This window comes from Camelus bactrianus, chromosome 20, assembly GCF_048773025.1.
Source record: "Camelus bactrianus isolate YW-2024 breed Bactrian camel chromosome 20, ASM4877302v1, whole genome shotgun sequence".
NCBI classification, from domain to species: domain Eukaryota; kingdom Metazoa; phylum Chordata; class Mammalia; order Artiodactyla; family Camelidae; genus Camelus; species Camelus bactrianus.
The window spans coordinates 20,669,021-20,689,102 of NC_133558.1; the positions used below are offsets into that span (position 1 = coordinate 20,669,021).

Here is a 20,082-nt window from a genome sequence, read left to right on the forward strand (position 1 = left end):
TCACTTCCATTCCTCTGTCTCTTTTTTCCTCTGTCCACCCCTCAGCTGTCTCAAAGGATTGAAACTCTTTAGGGGTAGGTAGATGTCAGTTTCTTTATCTTTTTTTCATCACCTCCTCCTCCTTTGTCTTTATCATGCTTATTTTGCCTTCTCCTAGAACTTCTCCTTAAACTGTTTTTCTTGTAGCTCTTCCCTCAATTTAGGAAAAGCCCATAAATAGATGTTTTGATTCTTTTTATCAAAGCTCAGAGAACTTTTTCCTGGTCATTATTTAAAATATGAATTATTTGGCTTTCCTTTTTCTTAAACTCAGTGACAAGTCATGGCATTTATTTCTGATGGCTTGGACATCAGGAGGTGCCAGGAGATTCAAATTCAATCAATAAACATGATTGGGAAAGGCTAGGGTATAGAAATGGAAATCGCCATGGTGAGGAGAGGGCCCTCTATCCCACAGAAGACCAAAGAATGTCAGAATTAGGAAACAGAAAAGGAACTCACTTATTGGTCCAATAGCTCCAGCTAAAATATGGGAAAAACAAGACAGAACTAATTAGAATGGCTCTTTGGCACAGGAAAATACAGTTTGCATTGAAATTATTTCTTGGAAAATATCAGAAATAGGGACATGAGAGCTAAAATTTCCACTTCATTGGAAGAGCAAATGAAATTCATTCTTCATTCCCCATCTTGGAGGACCCTTGTACTACTGGGATCTGACAGCTGAAGCTGCAAGTATGCAATAGTCAGTGTTCCCTCCCAGATGGATGTTCTGTTTGTAACTCAGTGGATTACACAGGTTATTGCCTTTCTTCCAATTGGGTTAATCTGAACTTGTTAAGCTAGAATCCATAGCCTCATCTTCTGAAGGAGGCAGTGGGAATTTCTATCTCTTGTGGACGATCTTGGCTCTCTTATTCAACAGAATAACTTGGCCTGCAATATTTTAGTATCTAAGAGGGAATAGAAAACTTTTAGATAGACTCAAGACATTCATAGGTATGGTTAGTGGGTAAAAGGATTTGGACACTAGATGCACAAGCTTATCAATTACAGCCTTCTGTTTTTAAAACACACACACCCCTCTGTACCTCTTAGGCTTAGGCTACATGTGCTTTTGTGACACCTCCCCAGTTTGAAGTTTGACTTTTGATTATTTTAATCATATTTCATGTGTATACATGCTCCAGGAGGGATAGACACAGGGTATGATTTGCCATGAGCCCTAACTTTCAAATTGTTCTTCTTCCTCTTCCTTTCAGGGTTGGCCCTGCCCGAGGTGCTCAAGCTCCGAACATCCTCAGGAATTATAGATAGAAATGTGTTAAGAAATGAATTAAACCTCAGTGGGTTTCATCTTTCTTGCCATTGGCTTTAAGGCTACTCTGTGTGGAGAATCTTTAGGGATAGAGGAGCTGGTTAAACTTAGATCAAGTGCACTCAACTCATTTCCTTTCTAAGTGCAAAGGGATTGAAACTCTGTAAAGCAATGGTTCTAAACTTTAATGTTCACAGAGACCACTTGGTGATCTTGTTAAAATTCAGATTCTGATTTAGTAGCTCTGGGAATGAGTGTTAGACTGAGATTCTGCATTTCTTACAAACTCCAAGGTGATGCTGATGCAGCTCCTTGGACTCACTTTAAGCAGTAAGGCCATAAAGGACTGGTAAAATCTCAGAGCATTTATATATCACGGTTTCCATTTACCTTTTCTTCTTTTTCCCGTTTCTAAATCAACTGTCTCCCACTCATCCTTCACTATTCCCTTCCAGTGCTTCTGCCAGAAATGTTTGTGGTAATGTCTTTTAAAATGCTATTGGGACACTTCTTCCAGACATAGTCTTTGTTAATAACAGGACGTTTAATTCCACACAACCATTAACGATAGCCTGGGGATCCTAGGTCAGCCAACTGGGACTCACTACCCTCTTCCTCTGAGTGTTACTGGAATTGCTAGAAAGGAACCTTCCTACCTTTTTAACTGCCAATGAATCTCAAGATTTTGATAAAATTAAAAATGATAGTACTTCCTCACAGAGTCACCTAGTTTATTAAGATCATATTAGAGAATAAGAAGGAGAAAAGAACTGAGAATTTGTTCAGGAGGAATTAAAAAACAATTCCTGCAGGGATAGGAGTGTCTTACATATTCTAACAGTGTAGTGTTGCAAAGCACAGAAGAATTAAAGTACTGAAAAAGGACTCACTTATAGCTCCAGCAGTGCCGGCTGAAATACAAACACAAACAAGTAAGTTTGGAGAGACTATCGCTGAAGAATGTACATTTCATGAAGTTTCAGATCAAGCGTTTTCTATATGTTAGATTTACATGGAAGGCAGTAAGAAGGTAGTCTGCATTTCCCCTTTTTTCCTTAGGAGACCAATAAAATCATATTCCTTGCAATTATTTTTCTTGTTCTCAATTTTTACAATCTTCTTGTTGTCAAATCCGTCTAAAAGTTTATTTTTCATAAATGACTCCATCCAACCCTAGGATGTTTCTTTTATTTTTTAATTAATTGCTTTATTTTTTATTAGCAGACTTTCCACTTTGCTAAATAAGAAAATCATTAGCTACTTAGGGGGATCCTGAAAACAGCCTCAAGTTCCTCACACTGGTAAAGCAAAGGAGAGCAGTAAAATAATGAGTAGTTGTTCTACTTTCCTCCACCTTTGTGTCTCCTTACCCCTCACCCAGTAGTAGGCTCTTTGTAAAAGACAGAAATGAACTGAGTTGAGAAACAGGGAAAACTTACATAAAGGTTCTGGAGTGGCTTTTAAGCCTTTTGTATCACCTATAAACGAAAATTGAGAATTTTGAGAAATAAATGTTTTTTGTTTAAGCCAAAAGGAAAAAAAAAAGGAAAATTGACAAATATAATCTCACTTAACTTAAATTTTCAAAGAATGTGGAGTGTAGGCAATCCCATCCCCTCTCCCCAGGTGTGAGGTACAAATACTCTTGAGGTTAAAGACCAGAGACTAGAGAGCCCTAGATTTGCTACTCTAGCTCTATGACTGGATAAGTCACTAAGCCTTTGAAACATTAATTTTCTAATATTTAAAATGGAAATTGTCTTTCCTGTGTTACTTACACTGCAAGGCTGCAGTGAAAATTCAAGAGTAACAATGGATAAGGAGCTGAAAAATTCTATTAAAAATGTTATGGAAAGATATCGCATGCTCCTGGATTGGAAGAATCAATATTGTTAAAATGATCACACTGCCCAAGGCAATCTACAGATTTAATGCAATCCGTATCAAATTACCCAGGACATATTTCACAGAACTAGAACAAATCATAATAAAATTTATATGGAACCACAAAAGATATCCCATTTGTTTATTCTTGTTTTTATTTCTATTGCTTGGGTAGACTCCCCTAGGAGAACATTTTTGAGATGTATATCAGATAATGTTTTGCCAATATTTTCTTCTAAGAGGTTTATTGTATCTTGTCTTATGTTTAAGTCTTTGATCCATTTTTGAGTTTATTTTTGTGTAGGGTGTAAGGGAGTGTTCTAGCTTCATTAATTTACATGCTGCTGTCCAGTTTTCCCAACATCATTTGCTGAAGAGACTGTCTTTCTTCCATTGTATATTCTTGCCTCCTTTGTCGAAGATTAGTTGACCAGAAGTTTGTGGGTTCATTTCTGGGCTCCCTATTCTGTTCCATTGGTCCATATGTCTGTTTTTGTACCAATATCCTGCTCTTTTGATTACTGTAGCTCTGTAGTATTGTCTGAAGTCTGGGAGAGTTATTCCTCCAGCCTCTTTCTTTCTCTTCAGTAATGCTTTGGCAATTCTAGGTCTTTTGTGGTTCCATATAAATTTTATTATGATTTTTTCTAGTTCTGTGAAATATGTCCTGGGTAATTTGATAGGGATTGCATTAAATCTGTAGATTGCCTTGGGCAGTGTGACCATTTTAACAATATTGATTCTTCCAATCCAAGAGCATGGGATATCTTTCCATTTTTTAAAGTCTTCTTTAATTTCCCTCATCAATGGTTTATAGTTTTCCGTGTATAATTCTTTCACCTCCTTGATTAGATTTATTCCTAGGTATTTTATTACTTTGGGTGCTATTTTAAAGGGGATTGTTTCTTTACTTTCTTTTTCTGTTGATTCATCATTAGTGTAAAGAAATGCAACTGATTTTTGAGCGTTAATCTTGTAACCTGCTACCTTGCTGAATTCTTCGATCAGCTCCAGTAGTTTTTGTGTGGACCTTTTAGGGTTTTCTATATACAGTATAATGTCATTGGCATATAGTGAAACTTTTACGTCTTCTTTTCCAATTTGGATCCCTTTTATTTCTCTCTCCTGCCTGGTTGCTGTGGCTAGGACTTCCAAGACCATGTTGAATAGGAGTGGTTAGAGTAAGCAGCCTTGTCCCAGATTTTAGTGGGAAGCTTTTGAGTTTTTCACCGTCGAGTACTATGCTGGCTGTAGGTTTGTCATATATAGCTTTTATTATGGTGAGATATGTTCCCTCTGTATGCGCTTTGGTGAGAGTTTTTATCATAAATGGGTGTTGAATTTTATCAAAAGCTTTTCCTGCATCTATTGAGATGATCATGTGGTTTTTGTCCTTTCTCTTGTTGATGGGATGTATTACATTGATTGATTTGCATATGTTGAATCACCCTTGTGTCCCTGGGATGAACCGCACTTGATCATGATGTATAATCTTTTTTATGTGCTGTTGGATTCTATTTGCTAATATTTTGTTAAGGATTTTTGCATCTATGTTCAAAAACAAACAACCCAATCCAAAAATGGGCAAAAGACCTAAACAAGCAATTCTCCAAGGAAGAATTACAAATGATCAATAGGCACATGAAAAATGCTCAATATCACTAATTATCAGAGAAATGCAAACCAAAAGTACAATGAGGTATTACCTCAAAGCAGCCAGAATGGCCATCATTCAGAAGTCCACAAATGACAAATGCTGAAGAGGCTGTGGAGAATGGGGAACCCTCCTACACTGCTGGTGGGAATGCAGTTTGGTGCAGCCACTGTGGAAAACAGTATGGAGATTCCTCAAAAGACTAGGAATAGACTTACCATATGACTCAGTGATCCCACTCCTGGGCATATATCCAGAAGGGACCCTACTTCAAAAAGATACCTGAACCCCAATGTTCATAGCAGTACTATTTCCAATAGCCAAGACATGGAAACAGCCTAAATGTCCATCAACAGATGAGTGGATAAAGAAGTGGTGGTATATTTATACAATGGAATACTATTCAGCCATAAAAACTGACAACATAACACCATTTGTAGCAACATGGATGTCCCTGGAGAATGTCATTGTAAGTGAAGTAAGCCAGAAAGAGAAAGAAAAATACCATATGAGATTGCTCATATGTGAAATCTTAAAAACAAAACATAAATATAAAACAGAAACAGACTTGTAGACATAGAATACAAACTTGTGGTTGCCAAGGGGGAGGAAGATAGGAAGGGATAGACTGGGATTTCAAAATTTGTAGATACTGTCAGGCATATGTAGAATAGATAAACAAGATTATACTGTGTAGCACAGAGAAATATATACAAGATCTTGTGGTAGCTCACAGCGAAAAAAAAATGTGACAACGAATATATGTATGTTCATGTATAACTGAAAAAATTGTGCTCTATGCTGGAATTTGACACAACATTGTAAAATGACTATAACTCAATTAAAAAAGTTAAAACAAAAAGAGTGCAGTTTCTGTGGTTATTCTTCCTAATGAAAATATCAGAATTAGTTCTCCTGAGAGTAAATTTTCCATACTGGACAGAAACAGAAATACTGGTTGTCTTTGTGGGGGTCACAAACTCCGGTGCTGTTAGCGACCCAGCAATTCTCATGAATCACTGTGAATCTGTTTGTCATAGGAGGTAGTGCGAATGTTGGCCATTTGAAAAATGCACACCTATCTTAAAGCATTCAGATCCAAAATTTAAAATAATTTTATGCTGGTCAAACAAAACACATCTACAGGTGGCATTAGAAATGACAGGTAGATAATTAATAAATGAGAAGGTGGAAAATCATGAGCCTTAAGCCCTATCACTCTGACTAAGAAGGGAGCAGATAAGACAGGGAGACTACCTCTGCCAAGTGTAGAAGTCCTACAATACCAGATTCTGAAACAAGAAAAACTTACAGATCCTTGCAGTAGAGCTAAAGAACAATAGCAAATATTCAAATCAGTCTAGAATTAGTGATTTAAATAACCTACCCATTTCTCAAGTCTTTCTAGAAATTGAGCCCTCAGGATACATTTGGCTCTCCATTCCTTAGTAGGCACGTAGTTACCACACCCTAAATTCCAATCTTCTTCCCCCTTGAACACTATCCAGGAGTGGAAGTTTTGGGGGAGTATTGAGATTTACTGTATTTCCAATATTCTGATTTCATTCAGCACCTTTCTTTTTCCCTGTTTTCCATTCCTCCCTCTTACTTCTCTCTTTTCAGTTTGGAGAGTCTCCTCTCCATAATGTAATAGCTTCAAGAATCAAAGAAAGACAATGTTAGGAAGATTCCACTTTTATAATAAAAAAACCCGAGGCTGAGAGGGGCAAAGGTCTGTGCCTGGGTACCTGAAAAATTATAGGCAGTTTTAGCCTCCAGTTTTTCAGTTCAGTGCACTTTCCTCTATACCTCACATAATTTCCTTCTCTTTCTGTTCTTTCTGGATTGGTCTTTTAAAAAGTAATTTAACTTCTTTCCTATGTATCAACTCTTTCAGTTTTTTTTTCCTGGTCTTTTTCATTAATCTCTGGAGTTTTCCAGAAGCACCCTTTAAAATATCACTCTATCTATCTATCTATCTATCTATCTATCTATCTATCTATCTATCAAGATATACCTAGAGCTATACCTTTATCTATATAGTTATCTATAAAACAATCTTATTCATGGGATAGGGTTATGTCACAGTATTGAATTAGCAAAATAATTTTGAGATTTAGATTAGTTCACACCTTTTGAGTTTCAAATTACATTTTAAAAATTGAAGTGATATTTTTAACATATGCATAATTTCCTAAATTCTTTGAAAACTTTTATTTAAAAAAGATTCTTTGAATTGAAAAATTAAATATATTTAATGGTGTCCTAGGTAATTGGACAAGCACAGGCATTTGGAGTTGAAAGAACTCTAGTGTTTAAAGCCTCAGTGTTACCTTTTACTATAGTTATGTGCCCTTGGGCTAGTTAAATATTGTCCCTCAGCTTCAATTTTCTCAACTATAATACCTGTAAATATGGATTCAAAAAACAAGGTTTTCTTTAATTTCATCTCTCCCTTGTCCTTTACTCCCATTCCCTGCCCTCTTCACAACGTTCTTTCTCCTTCCCTCCTAAGTTACAGAAGATATAATTATTTTACTGAAACCATCGTAGCCAGCTAAAACCATTTAAATCCTATCTTTATTATTTTTTTAAATCAGTGTACTTTTCATTTTCCAAAGTTAGTTAGTTTCAGATAAAATGCTCGATTATGGGGAAGGAAGAGAAGACAAGGGACAAAACCTAGGCAGAATTAGGGAATGATCCTCAGTTCTGTGATATACCAAGGAGAATTAGAATTGGGAAACAGAAAAGGAACTTACCCCTTTGTTCTCCTAAAGAGAAACATGAAAAGATCATATGGTTGTCTGGGTCAAAAACTATACATATTGTTGTTGTTGCTTGTTTTGGGAGTATCAGAACAGGGAATCCCAGGGAGCACAAAACCCTGAATGTCAGTTGCAGCTCAAGGAAGTAGATTAGACAACTCCTCCATTGCTGCCAGCGAGACTTGGGGACATCTTTAGGAAGGCTTCCCTTTCCCCTCAGCCATACAAAGCTTTGAAATTCTCAGGAGACAGCTAACACCAGTTGTCTCACACACTGTATTATCTCCATTACATTCTGATCTTTCTTACTAACTTTTTGCTCTCTTCCTTCTTTATTTACTCTTGTTATCCCAGCAACACAAGTTTGGAAATGTTTTCTGTTTCCTGGTGACATGTCATTTTGGTAAGCCACTAGAAACTTTCATTTACTTCCTATACTTCTGGTTGATTATTGAGGTATCTGAGTTATGTAGCAAAAAGAAATTGGAGAAGTGTGAAGCTCAAGCATCTAGGCACTTTAGGGAAATGTCCCCTTGATTAAATGCAGCTAAATGTCAGCAGAATTAAAGAAAAGTGAAGGAACTTACCAATACTTGATTGAGATGGTGCTAAAAGAAAACAAAACAAGAATGGGATCTGTGTGTCTCAGGGAGAACTGAGATCCCATAGCTATGATGTTAGGAAGAGATTATGGGAGAGAGGGCAGCAATGGGTCACATTCCATTTTCTGTTGTCAGTTACAATGTAATGTGGTGGGAGGATGGATATCCACCTATGGATTGCTTTTTGGGTATGAACTTCAGACTTTGTTTATTCCATCGGTAATACTCTTATGGTAGGGCAGGATGGCAAGATCTATGCAGCCCATCCTTTAATCTCTTTTAGTAAAAGAATAACACTATTTTGGTGATTGCCAGTTTCTCAGTGCATGGAAATTTTCCTGCCTCCAAGTCTTCTTTCATTTCTGATGCTACTGCTTTTATTTTTTCCCTTTTTCTTTGTTTCTCCTCTTCCTCCTCTCCCCTCTCCTTAATTTTCTTTCTTTTTTTCCTTCTTGTCTGAAAGAGCCTTTGTTGCACCAAATTATTACTACATAACTGCTTCAAAAAAGGGTTTCTAAATTTCCAAAATCATATGTGTCATCTAGGGATGCTGAATAACAAGAAAAATTAGGATGTACCTGAGTATTAGAAAATAAAGAGTCAAGGCAGGTAACGGGGCTCACTGCCAAGATGGATATTTTACCCTCTTCTGTAATCACTGGGAAAAGTTGGGCATAATATTCTTTAAACATTTAAAATGTAGAGCTGAGCTTGAAAACTAGAAAGAAAAGTGTCCCAGAGTCATGTATCAAGAGGGAGCCCATACTTTTGATAGTGAATGATAGGTTTCATCACCCACATATCCTACATATCTGGAGGCTGGATTGTCAACACCAGATCAGGAGCAAACATCAAGGCCCCAGGCCTCATGCATTGTAACAACCTGGCATGAATCTTCCTGTATATCTAAGGCTCACAAAAGAATTATCTGTGAAAAGGGCACCATTAATCCCTACCTGTTGTTCAGGCAGAGTATGCCAGGAAGTTACTTGCTTGCATCAGGCCATGGTTGGAAACTAAGTCTTCAGCAATGGTAGAACCCTCAAGGTAAGCTGAGTTCAGGTATAGAACCCACATTTGAACACCTCATGTAGGGAAGAAGCTGTGCATGCAGAAACTATTATAAAAATTGGCCTATAAAATCTATGTAGTAATGGGATTATTGCACAACAAAGGTTATGAGAAACTCTAACAAATGATAACCAATGAGCTCACAGACTAAAGTCAAAATACATTTGAGGAAACCTACTGATGTGATAGACAGTGGCCACAACAAATGGGACAACACACGTAAGAAGAGCAATTCAAAAGGAATTTTCAAACAAGTGTGTTTCAAATATTCAAAGATACTAATGAAAGAACAGAATCCATAAAGCAGCAATAACATTTATCAGAAGCAGCTGTATTTGACTAAGAACAAAATGGACATAGCAAATGTAGAAAATACAGTCATTAAATTATAATGTTGTTTAGATGGGTAAACAAAGAAAACAGACTCGGCTGAAGAATTAGTGAATGATAAATCTGAGGGAAGTCATCCAGGACCCAGTAGAGAGAAATAAGGAGACAATATAGTCTGTCCTCTCTCCTCCCCTCTGTGGTCACTTCCTAATCCCTGGAACCTGTGAATATGTTAGGTTACATGGTTCAGGGGAATTAAGGATGCAAATGGAGTTAATGTTGCTAATCAGTTGACCCTGAAATAGGGAGATTGTTTTAGATGATCTGTGTGGGCCCAATGTAATCTTAAGAGTCCTAAAAAGAGGAAGTGGGAAGTTGAAAGGAGTCTTGTGAATCATATGGAACTAGAGAAATTGATTCTAAACATTCTAGCGTAAGAGTAAAAGTACAAGAATAGTCAAAGCATTTTTGAAAAAAAAGAACAGAGAGAATGTGCCATTCCTCATGGTAAATATTATCATAAAGCTTTAGTAATGGAAGCAGTTTAGTGTCTGTCAGCAAGACAGAAGATCATTGAAACAGAGGAGAAAATCCAAGGAAAAACTAATCATATCATGAAGGAAGTATTACAAATCAGTAGGGAAAGAATGCATGATTCAATAAGTTCAGTTGGAGCAATTGATTTTTCAGAGTTAGACTCTATAATGTTTATGAACAAACGAAAAACAACCCCCAAAGTATAAACAAATCAGTTTGGATTAAAGTTCTATATATGGAAAGAGAAACTGTATTATGAGAAAGTGTAGGATAACATCTTTGTAATAAGAAAGGCCAAAAAAAAAAAAAAATCGAAAAACAAACCCCCCCCACAAACTCTAAAAGAAAACAAAGATTTACAAATATTTCAATAAATTATATGTAAGGACAGTGAGGGAGAATGGTGACTTTCTAAGTGTCCAGAAACATGATAAAAATTTAAAACTAAGAGACAGAATTGGAGGAGATATTTGCAAATATTGAACACAAAACATAAATAATTAGCCTTCATAATCATAAAAAGTTCCTACATATCAATAACCTAATAGATATATAAGTAAAGTAAATAATTTGTGTAAGGTGAAGCCTAACTAGTCAACAGACATATGAGAAGATACTCAATTTCAGAAGTGAGTAGGAAAATGCAAATTAAAAAATTTTACACTTATTCAAGTGGCAGTAATGTGAAAGTATGACAAAATCTAAGGTTGTTATTGATGCAGGGAAATGGGAAACTTTTACACATGTTGGTGGGCCTCCTATGTAACTACCATGCAACTTAAAAAATTTTTTAGAAAATTAAAATGTGCCTAGAGGGGAAGGTATAGCTCAAGTGGTAGAGTGCATGCTTAGAATGCACGAGGTTGTGGGTTCAATCCTCAGTCCCTCCTCTAAAATAAGCCTAAATAAATAAACCTAATTACCTTCCCCACTCCAAAAAAGAAAAAAAGAAATAAAATGTGCCTAACTTACATAAATGTAATTCATTAATTCCACTTCAGGGTCAGTACCTTGGATAAACTATTTTCCACTTCCTTAAGAACATTTTCCAGCATTACTTGTGATAGCAGAAATTGGAAACATTAAGAATTCATCAGTAGGAAAAAGAATAAATAATGTGTATTTGTAAACTTGACATTCAGCAATTAAAATGCATAAGCAGAGCTTCTATATATCTCAATATTACCATGATTTGGGGATAAAAGCAAGTTGCAATGATACTTTTAGAATGATGCTATTTAGTAAAATTAAAAAAAATACATACAAAACAATACTATTTATTTTTCAGTGTTACATAGAGATTATATAAATACATGAAAATAAACTTAAAAGATTTATAATACATTTATAACTCTTTGGGAAGAAAGGAGAGTAGAATGGATCTAGGAATGGAGACAAAAAATTTCTATATTATCTGTCAGTTGAGAATTATGACAAAATATCAGTTATCAAATCTGGGGTGTAGATTTACAAGTGTTAACTATTTTTGAATTTTATTTTAAAAACTTCTTTAGGAGAAAGAAAAAACAAATACAAGAACTACTGGACTTGCAAATCAGATGATAGTAGAAAGAAAACCACAAAGAACTTACCGAGGGAGTTGGCTGATGGTGCTAAAACACACACACACAGACACATGAGGCAAATCATCAGAATTTGAATTCTTAACCTTTGCATATTAGCTTCAATCATTGTGACTTTCTCTCAGGAGATGAAGCCCAGGCCCAGGGAGATCCACTGACCTGGTGGTGGGTACTGGAGACCATGCCTACAAGATCTCTCACCCTTTCAATCTCTACAGAGTTTCATCTTTTAGTAGATGGTTGTTATTCCTATGAAACTTTGTCACTTACATTTTTTCCTGTCCTTATCCCTCTCTCCCTCATTTCTGTCTCTTTTTTTCTTCTTGCCTTTTATCTCTAGCACTTCCCTTTTCTCACACTCACCATTTTCTCTATTTTTTTTCTTCCATCTCAGTCAATTACTGATAGACCATCCTAAATCAGCACTAGGAGACTTTATTTACTGCTTAGTATTTATATAAACTGATAGAATTTTTCTTTCCTCAAAGCATTTACAATCTAGGGAAATGTTACTAACAGGAAACAAACTTTTTTGAGAAACAAGAGGATACTTACTGTAATTTCCTTTGTATCCCTCTAAACATACAAAATGAAGAAAAGTTAGTTTGGATTTTCTGTTCTGTAGTTTTGACATTATTATAGAGGATTATCCAATCAACACCCTCAAACATCCAAGTAGGCAAGAAACTGGAGGCAAAATCTCCTTATGCCCTTAGTTTATGAGTCAAATGACATAAAAAAGCAGTCAACAGGCACATGAAAAAATGCTCAATATCACTAATTATCAGAGAAATGCAAATCAAAACTACAATGAAGTATCACCTCACACCAGTCAGAATCGCCATCATTCAGAAGTCCACAAATGACAAATGCTGAAGAGGCTGTGGAGAAAGGGGAACCCTCCTACACTGCTTGTGGGAATGCAGTTTGGTGCAGCCACTGTGGAAAACAGTATGGAGATTTCCTCAAAAGACTAGGAATAGACTTACCCTATGACCCAGGAATCCCGCTCCTGGGCATATATCCAGAAGGGACCCTATTTCAGAGTGACACCTGCACCCCAGTGTTCGTGGCAGCACTATTTCCAATAGCCAAGACATGGAAACAGCCTAAATGTCCATCAACAGAAGACTGGATAAAGAAGCGGTGGTATATTTATACAATGGAATACTATTCAGCCATAAAAACTGACAACATAATGCCATTTGCAGCAACATGGATGTTCCTGGAGAATGTCATTGTAAGTGAAGTAAGCCAGAAAGAGAAAGAAAAATACCATATGAGATTGCTCATATGTGAAATCTTAAAAATTAAACAAAACATAAATATAAAACAGAAACAGACTCATAGACATAGAATACAAACTTATGGTTGCCAAGGGGGAGGAAGGTAGGAAGGGGCAGACTGGGAGTTCGAAATTTGTAGATACTGACAGGCATATGTAGAATAGATAAAGAAGATTATACTGTATAGCACAGGGAAATATATACAAGATCTTGTGGTAGCTCCAGTGGAAAAAAATGTGACAACGAATATATGTATGTTCATGTATAACTGAAAAAATTGTGCTCTACACTGGAATTGACACAACATTGTAAAATGACTATAACTCAATGGAAAAATGTTAAAAAAAAAAAAAAGCAGTCAAAGGTTAACTCAGGTAAATGTGCAGTGAGAAGAAATAATAAACTATACATGGAAACACTAAAACAAAGCAATATATTAGTTATAAGATAAGATGAGGCCAGATAAGAAATGAAAAATTATGTTGAAATTGAAAATTTCAATTGATTGAAAATTCAAGTTCAATGAAGATATGGCAAATTATAATGAATACATATGCATATACTTATTGTGATTGGATGTATATCCTATGACCTAAAACTTGTTTCTTAGTGATGTCATGGAAATAGACTTTCTAAAAGCTCTGGAGACAAAGCAAGTTACACAAAAAGTTGTCATGTTATCACTATTATTTTCATGAAAGTGTAAAAATAAATAATACTGACTCTCTGGAAATGACTTAAATTATGTTGCACAGTACTATCATTTGATATTTTACTAAAGTATAGGTAGTGAAAGATCTACCCAGAACTGTAAAGATAACATGTATATTTTTTCTCAGTTCCTTTTCTGAAAATGAATGCTTTCCTTCTGTACTTGATTGTCATTATGATGGGAATTAAGCCCCAAACACACAAAATCTTCCCTGTTTTACACTAATGTTACTTGCTTCTCATGGTTCTGTGGCTATTTTAAAGATAGAAAATATTAAGAGATGCTGAACACATTCATGTGCTACACTTACATTTGCTATAAACAATAACATTAAAGATAAATTCAGTGAATTCAAAATTTTTGAATTATCACTGCAACTTTAATATATAGTATGAATGTATTTAAATCCAACTAAGATTTAAGTACTAAATTTCATGTACCTAGACTAATATAATAACCTTACTTAATATTTTCCTGTCAGAAGATTTCCATAGTCTCAAATTGACCAGCAAATTTAAATTTCTATGTCCAGTAATGACAGAGGGAAGACTAGTAGAACTTGGGAATTTAGAAACTTAGGATGATTGAGATTTATAGGGCTACCTTAGAGGAGATTTGAAAGTCAGAGAAATTGTCATTTGCCTTTATGAACTTTAAATTATGGCTTATTCAGACAATAGTAAAATGTTTACTGATGCAAGTTTCCCCTAAGAATGCACGGGTAGCCTGGAAACTAAGATTGCAGACTGTGCACTAAAGATCCATAACCAGAAAATTTATTATTAAGATAGAACTAAATATGAAATTTGGAGTCAGTCAACTCTAAGTTCATATCCAAGTTCAGTCGCTTGCAAGCCCTGTGGCCTTGGGCAAATCATTTAATATTTTTTATATAAATGTTTCTCTTCTATAAATTAGGGATATTCATGTATAGTAAATTAATTGATTTATTTTAGAACTACTTTTTTTTTTTTAATGGTGTGGGACCCAACAGAAAACACATACTTCCTTGGTGTCTTTTTTTTTTTTTTTTTTTTTTTTCCCAGAAAGAGCGTGTCTATGTGTTGGATTAATAATTTCATTTAAGGGTGTGTTTTATGGAACCTTTTGAGTAGGCTGTAGAGTTGAAAGTAAAATCATTTTGGTGGCCCGAGTTGCCACTCAAACCTCTTTACTTTAGAACTACTTATTAAAGATCACCCTGATTGGTGAGGGGGACAGACTTTAAGTGGGCAAAGGTAGAAGCAAGGAAACCAGTTAGAGGACAGCTGAAGTTGTTCAGGCAAGAGATGTTGGTTGCTTGGGTTAAGACTGTCATCATGGTGAAAAGTGGTCTGATTTGGAATATAATTTGAAAGTATCATATATGTGATTTTCTGGTGGATTAGTTGAGGATAGTGAGAGAAAGGAGTTAAAGATGACTTCAAGATATTTGGCCTGAGCATTGGGTGAATACAAGAGCCAGTACCTGTCTGTAGAAGGAATCAGGACTTGGGTTTTGGATATGTTAAGAGTGAGATGCCTCTTGTATATCTTCAGGACCACTGCATTATAGTTATATAGGTTGTTCACTGCACAAAGGGATATGGGGACTAAAATCCCTAACACTGTCCCTGCTGTGGGGCTGCCTCTTCCTGGAGGAAGGAGCACTCTCTAATTCTCAGCAAAGCAACCTAAAGGCTAGTAGAGGCCTTGGACAGCCAGGGGGTTGGGGGTGCTTTATGGGTGGTTTGTCCTTGTGCGGTTGACAAGGTCGTTTGTAGATATTAAATAAATCAAAATGAAAAATGCTCACCAGAGTGACTAGCATGTAGTAGGTGCTGAGTACGTGTTAATTCTCTTCCTTTCCTATTGTGTATGGTTTTGTTTTGCTTATCTATGTACCCTTAAATTCTTCAAATTATGTAGCTTCTTGCACTGGTTAAATGTGTTTCGCTGATTAACTGTTGCTGAGGAGGTTTGTTTCCTAAGAAACATGAGATGTAAATGACAACTGTAGACAAAACCTGTACAACATCAAGAGTGAACCCTAATGTAAAGTATGGACTTTGATTGATAATAATGTGTTCGTGTTGGTTCATAGATTTTACCAAATATGCCATACCGATGAAAGATGTTGAGGGTAGGGGAGTATATATATGTGAATGGGGAAGGTTATGTGTGTACCTCTGTATTTTCTGCTCAATTTTGCTGTGAACCTGAAACTGCTCTAAAAAATAAAGTCTATTAATTAAAAAAAAAAAAAGAAAAAGAAAAAACCCTCCAGAAAGCAGTAGACAATAGCAGCACTTTTTTGTGACCTTGGAATTTCAGTACACACAGGTCCTACCCTAATGTGATGAGTTGTCAGGGACTTTTTCTTCCATTTATATTAAGAAAGGCTCACTGAGTGGTTAGCATTTCTGAGCTCTGGGGTACCAAATTTCTCTTGAGTACTCAGATTACTTTTTTTAAATGATTAGGAGGCGAATAAGAAAGGAATTGAATAGCACTGGGAAAAATGTCCCTCACAGTGTGAAGGTGAGCATTTCTGAACATATCTCAGAATCTTCTATGTGCTACTTTGGTTACTTGACTTTTTAGCTGGTAGGTTTTATAGCCCCTTATGTTATAACAGGAAACAAACATGGATTTTCCTTTAATTTTACCATAATCTCTAAATACACTTACCTCGATCATCATATGAAGTACCTAGAGGATTAAGGAAAAAAGTATGAGAGTCTAAATTTCTCATAAACAATTTCTGCATTAATTTCTTAACAATTCAGGATCTAATTTATTTACCACTTTCTGTTGAATATGAATGCCGGAATCCTAAAAGATAAGATAAAAGCATGAGACTCTACCTTGACAACTATGTCTATATTATTTTTTTATTAGGTGAAAATCTATTTACCTCTTCCTCTTTTAGATCTTTGAGAGGAAAAATCTTTTGGGGAAAAAGCCAAGACATCTTAACTAACAGCTCATCAAGAAATGTTTTATTATTAGTCTAAATCCAACTACTAAGACATTTTTCTACTTTCACAGTGGTGTTCCCATTTTCTTTGGATTTCATTTCAGGAAAGAAAGAGGGATGCCATGGCCCTGCTAAGTAAAAATTTACACTTGCCACCTGTCGCTACACATGATTAAATCAAGAGCCACTGCAGCCACTGACCTTTTAACACACCCTGAGAGAATTTGAGGGTGGAGATCAGGAATGAGGCACTCTGTGCTCTGGGAAAAACTGGCAGAACAGGCCTTCAGATAGTTAGATATTTTCAGGAGATTTTATGAGCCCAAATTCTTGCATCTCCTCATATCTAGAAAAGCACTAAAATCATTAACAGTGGCATCTGCTCTTCGTGACTAGCAGCAAGCTTCTGCTAAAATGTGTGCTTGATTGCACATCTGCCCCCTACCCTCACTAAAATCGTATATGATGCTGACTGACATTCCCCCTACCTCTTTGGAGCAGTTCTTTAGAGCTATCTGAAATGCTATGTCCTGGGCTATAGTCCTCATTTTGCCCCAGATAAAACTTAACTCACAGCTCTCATGTTGTGCATTTTTTTCAGTTGACAGTGCTTTGCCTGTCAGTCATGACAGATAAATCACAAAGGTAAGAAGAGAGGAAACGGGCCAAGAGTTCAAGTGTGGGGCATGGACACCTAGCAGAGTGATCAAGCTACATCCTCTTTTCTTTCCTCTTGGAGATATGAATCTATGTGCTTGCAGTGTGCGTGTGTGTGTGTGTGTGTGTGTGTGTGCGTGTGTGTGGTGTGTCTCTATAAAAAAGCAGACAGTGTCTTGCAATCACCTTAAGACCATCAGATTTCTAGATGTTTTATTTTAAATGATCTTTATTATTATTCCTCACTCATGTCAGACCACATGTTCTGATTTGAGGGACAGAGTGTAACTCTATAATAATAACTACTGAAACTCAGTATAAAATGAGCCTTTGTCTTAAACTAAGTGGGGATAGTATGACATAAGAATATGAGTACTGAATTCAGGGCCACAAACCTGGGCTCACTAGCCAACTCCTCCCTTTGCTAGGTGAATTTGGGTAAGTCTCTTAACTTTTGAGCATCAATTTCATCTTCTAAAATGGAGATAATAATATAAGTTGTGCTCACCTATTATACTTTACAGCTTACAAAGTGTCTTTTCACATATAGCATTCAATCTTCATGACAGCCCATAAATTATGTATTTTATCCCCATTTTATGCATCAGAAAATTGTTTCATGGAGGTTCCTTAATCTTTCCAAGATCTTGGGATAAACAGGAGCTGGAAAGAATTCTTTTAGTGGTCTTAGGAAGGGAACATATTTGCCTTCTCTCAGAAAAAAAAATACTCAGTCTTTCTTGTGTTTATCTATGTAGAGAGATGATTGGCAGTTGGATATTATAACAACAAAAGATGTGCTGACCTGACAGATCATGCTTAAAGGAAGATAAGTCCATTTTGTTCTCTAAAGAGCACTTTTTCTCCATTAATTCTATAGTAGTTCCTAATCTATTTACCTCTACCATCCTCATAGTCCAGAAGACTGGCACCTGGAGAAAAAAGAAGAGAGAGCTCCATGATTTTGCTTCTTGAAAATTAGCGAGACTTTAAGACTCTGAGAGCTAATGTAGACATGATGTCCTGATAGTGAGTAATGATGGGAATTAATTTACTTTGTTAGGAACTAGGGACTGTGCATGAGTAGCAGGATGCTAAGTGACCATGCTATTCACCATTTCCTTAATATTATCCAGGCTAGATAATAATCAGAAGGGACCTCAAAGATGCTTTTCCCTCTTGGTACTCCAGCATCTAGCTCCTGTTTTTCTTTTCTTAGTAATCCTGGGCCATCATTCAGTAACTTTGGCATCTCACTGGATATTGCTGTGGAAAATCTGCTTCACCTCTTCACATCTTTAATGTGGTGCTCTCCTTCTCAATCATAATTATCTTATGTTCACTGTCATTATTCCTAGCTATGCTAGATTCTTCTCCATGGCTCCCTTGCTGAGGTCTTCTTCCCTACCAGGTTTAGACTTTCTGCTTCATTGACTGAGGAGCCTGCTATTTCCATGGTTTGGTATCTCTGTTGCTGTTCTTGGACCACGGGAGACATCAGAAGAGAGCTTCACAATCATGCAGATCTACCCATTACTATTTCATTCTGCCCAATTCCAGTTTGGCACTCATTGTTGCATAGAAATCTTTGGTAGATTTCTCCCAGGAACTTAGTAGTTCAGTTCAGGAAGTGATGCACTATGCAAGGTGCTGGAAATTGTAACAAGACTGATTTGGTCCCTGATTTATTCCATAAATGCTTATTTACTATCTTTCTGTTTCTCATGGGTATAAGTACTTACTTTGTTCAGAACTGTAACTTGAGACATCAATTTCTGTGGAAGAATTAAGCAAAAATATTTCTGTTAGCTACTTATGAGAGATGTTTTTCCTCCTGTTCAACTCTCCTCTCTCTAAACTTTTCTTCTTTACTCCCCAAATAGTCTTCTTGACATGATGCATTACTGGTTCCCACCTCTTCTCAGTGCTTCCAGCCAGCCCTGTTTTATCTATCCTGCCATACCACTTACTATTTTCTGAGAGCTCACAGGCACAGAGGATGAGAAATAAAGAGGGGATGCAGCTGATGCGAAAGGAGTGGGAAAGATGCTAAGAAAAATCCTGGAGACGTCTCTTGACATAGAAATAGGTCATTGTTTTTGTAAGCCCCATTTCTGTTTCTTACAAGTACTACTCTATGTTTGTTTCTTCTTATCACCTCCCCAAAATTAAGTAATTAAAATTATTGAATTCTTCCCATATTAAATTAGCTAGTGATATCTACCATAATGTCTTCACTCTTCTGTTTTCTTTTCCTCACTAATTTCCCTTGGAATTCAGATAGCTTTCTTTTAGAGTATTCTTATTATTACTATTGTTAAACTCAGCATGGGTTTTTTTTGTTGTTGTTGTTGGCATTATAGGTAACATGAGCTTTGGGAGTTTAAAAGTGCAGGGGAATCACTAATAGGTCAGAGATTCTTTGATTCATGTGCTGAAATGGATTCCAGAATATTGGCAAGGTCTCTAGATATCTGATAAATAGAAATGAACTCAGACTGAATGTTGGCATCCCTTCCTCTGTGACTTTCATAGGGAATCTCCCTTTTGACTCATTGTTACTCACCCTTTTGCTTGCGTCGTGTCCATCTTGTTAACAAAATAGCCCGAATGGCAAATCCCAGTAGAGTCAAGATGACAGCCAAAGTTATTTCTGAAACAAAAACTCACCTGTAGGCCTATTTATTTAAAACTTGTTATTATCAGAGACAACTTCTGGTC

The 20,082-nt window shown here is 36.3% G+C and overlaps 1 protein-coding gene across 3 annotated transcripts in view; it reads left to right on the top strand.

Moving 5' to 3' along the window:
* Positions 1-20,082, top strand: part of LOC105066739 (butyrophilin-like protein 1) — a 224,876-nt gene that overhangs the window by 119,026 nt on the left and 85,768 nt on the right. The window lies entirely within an intron of this gene.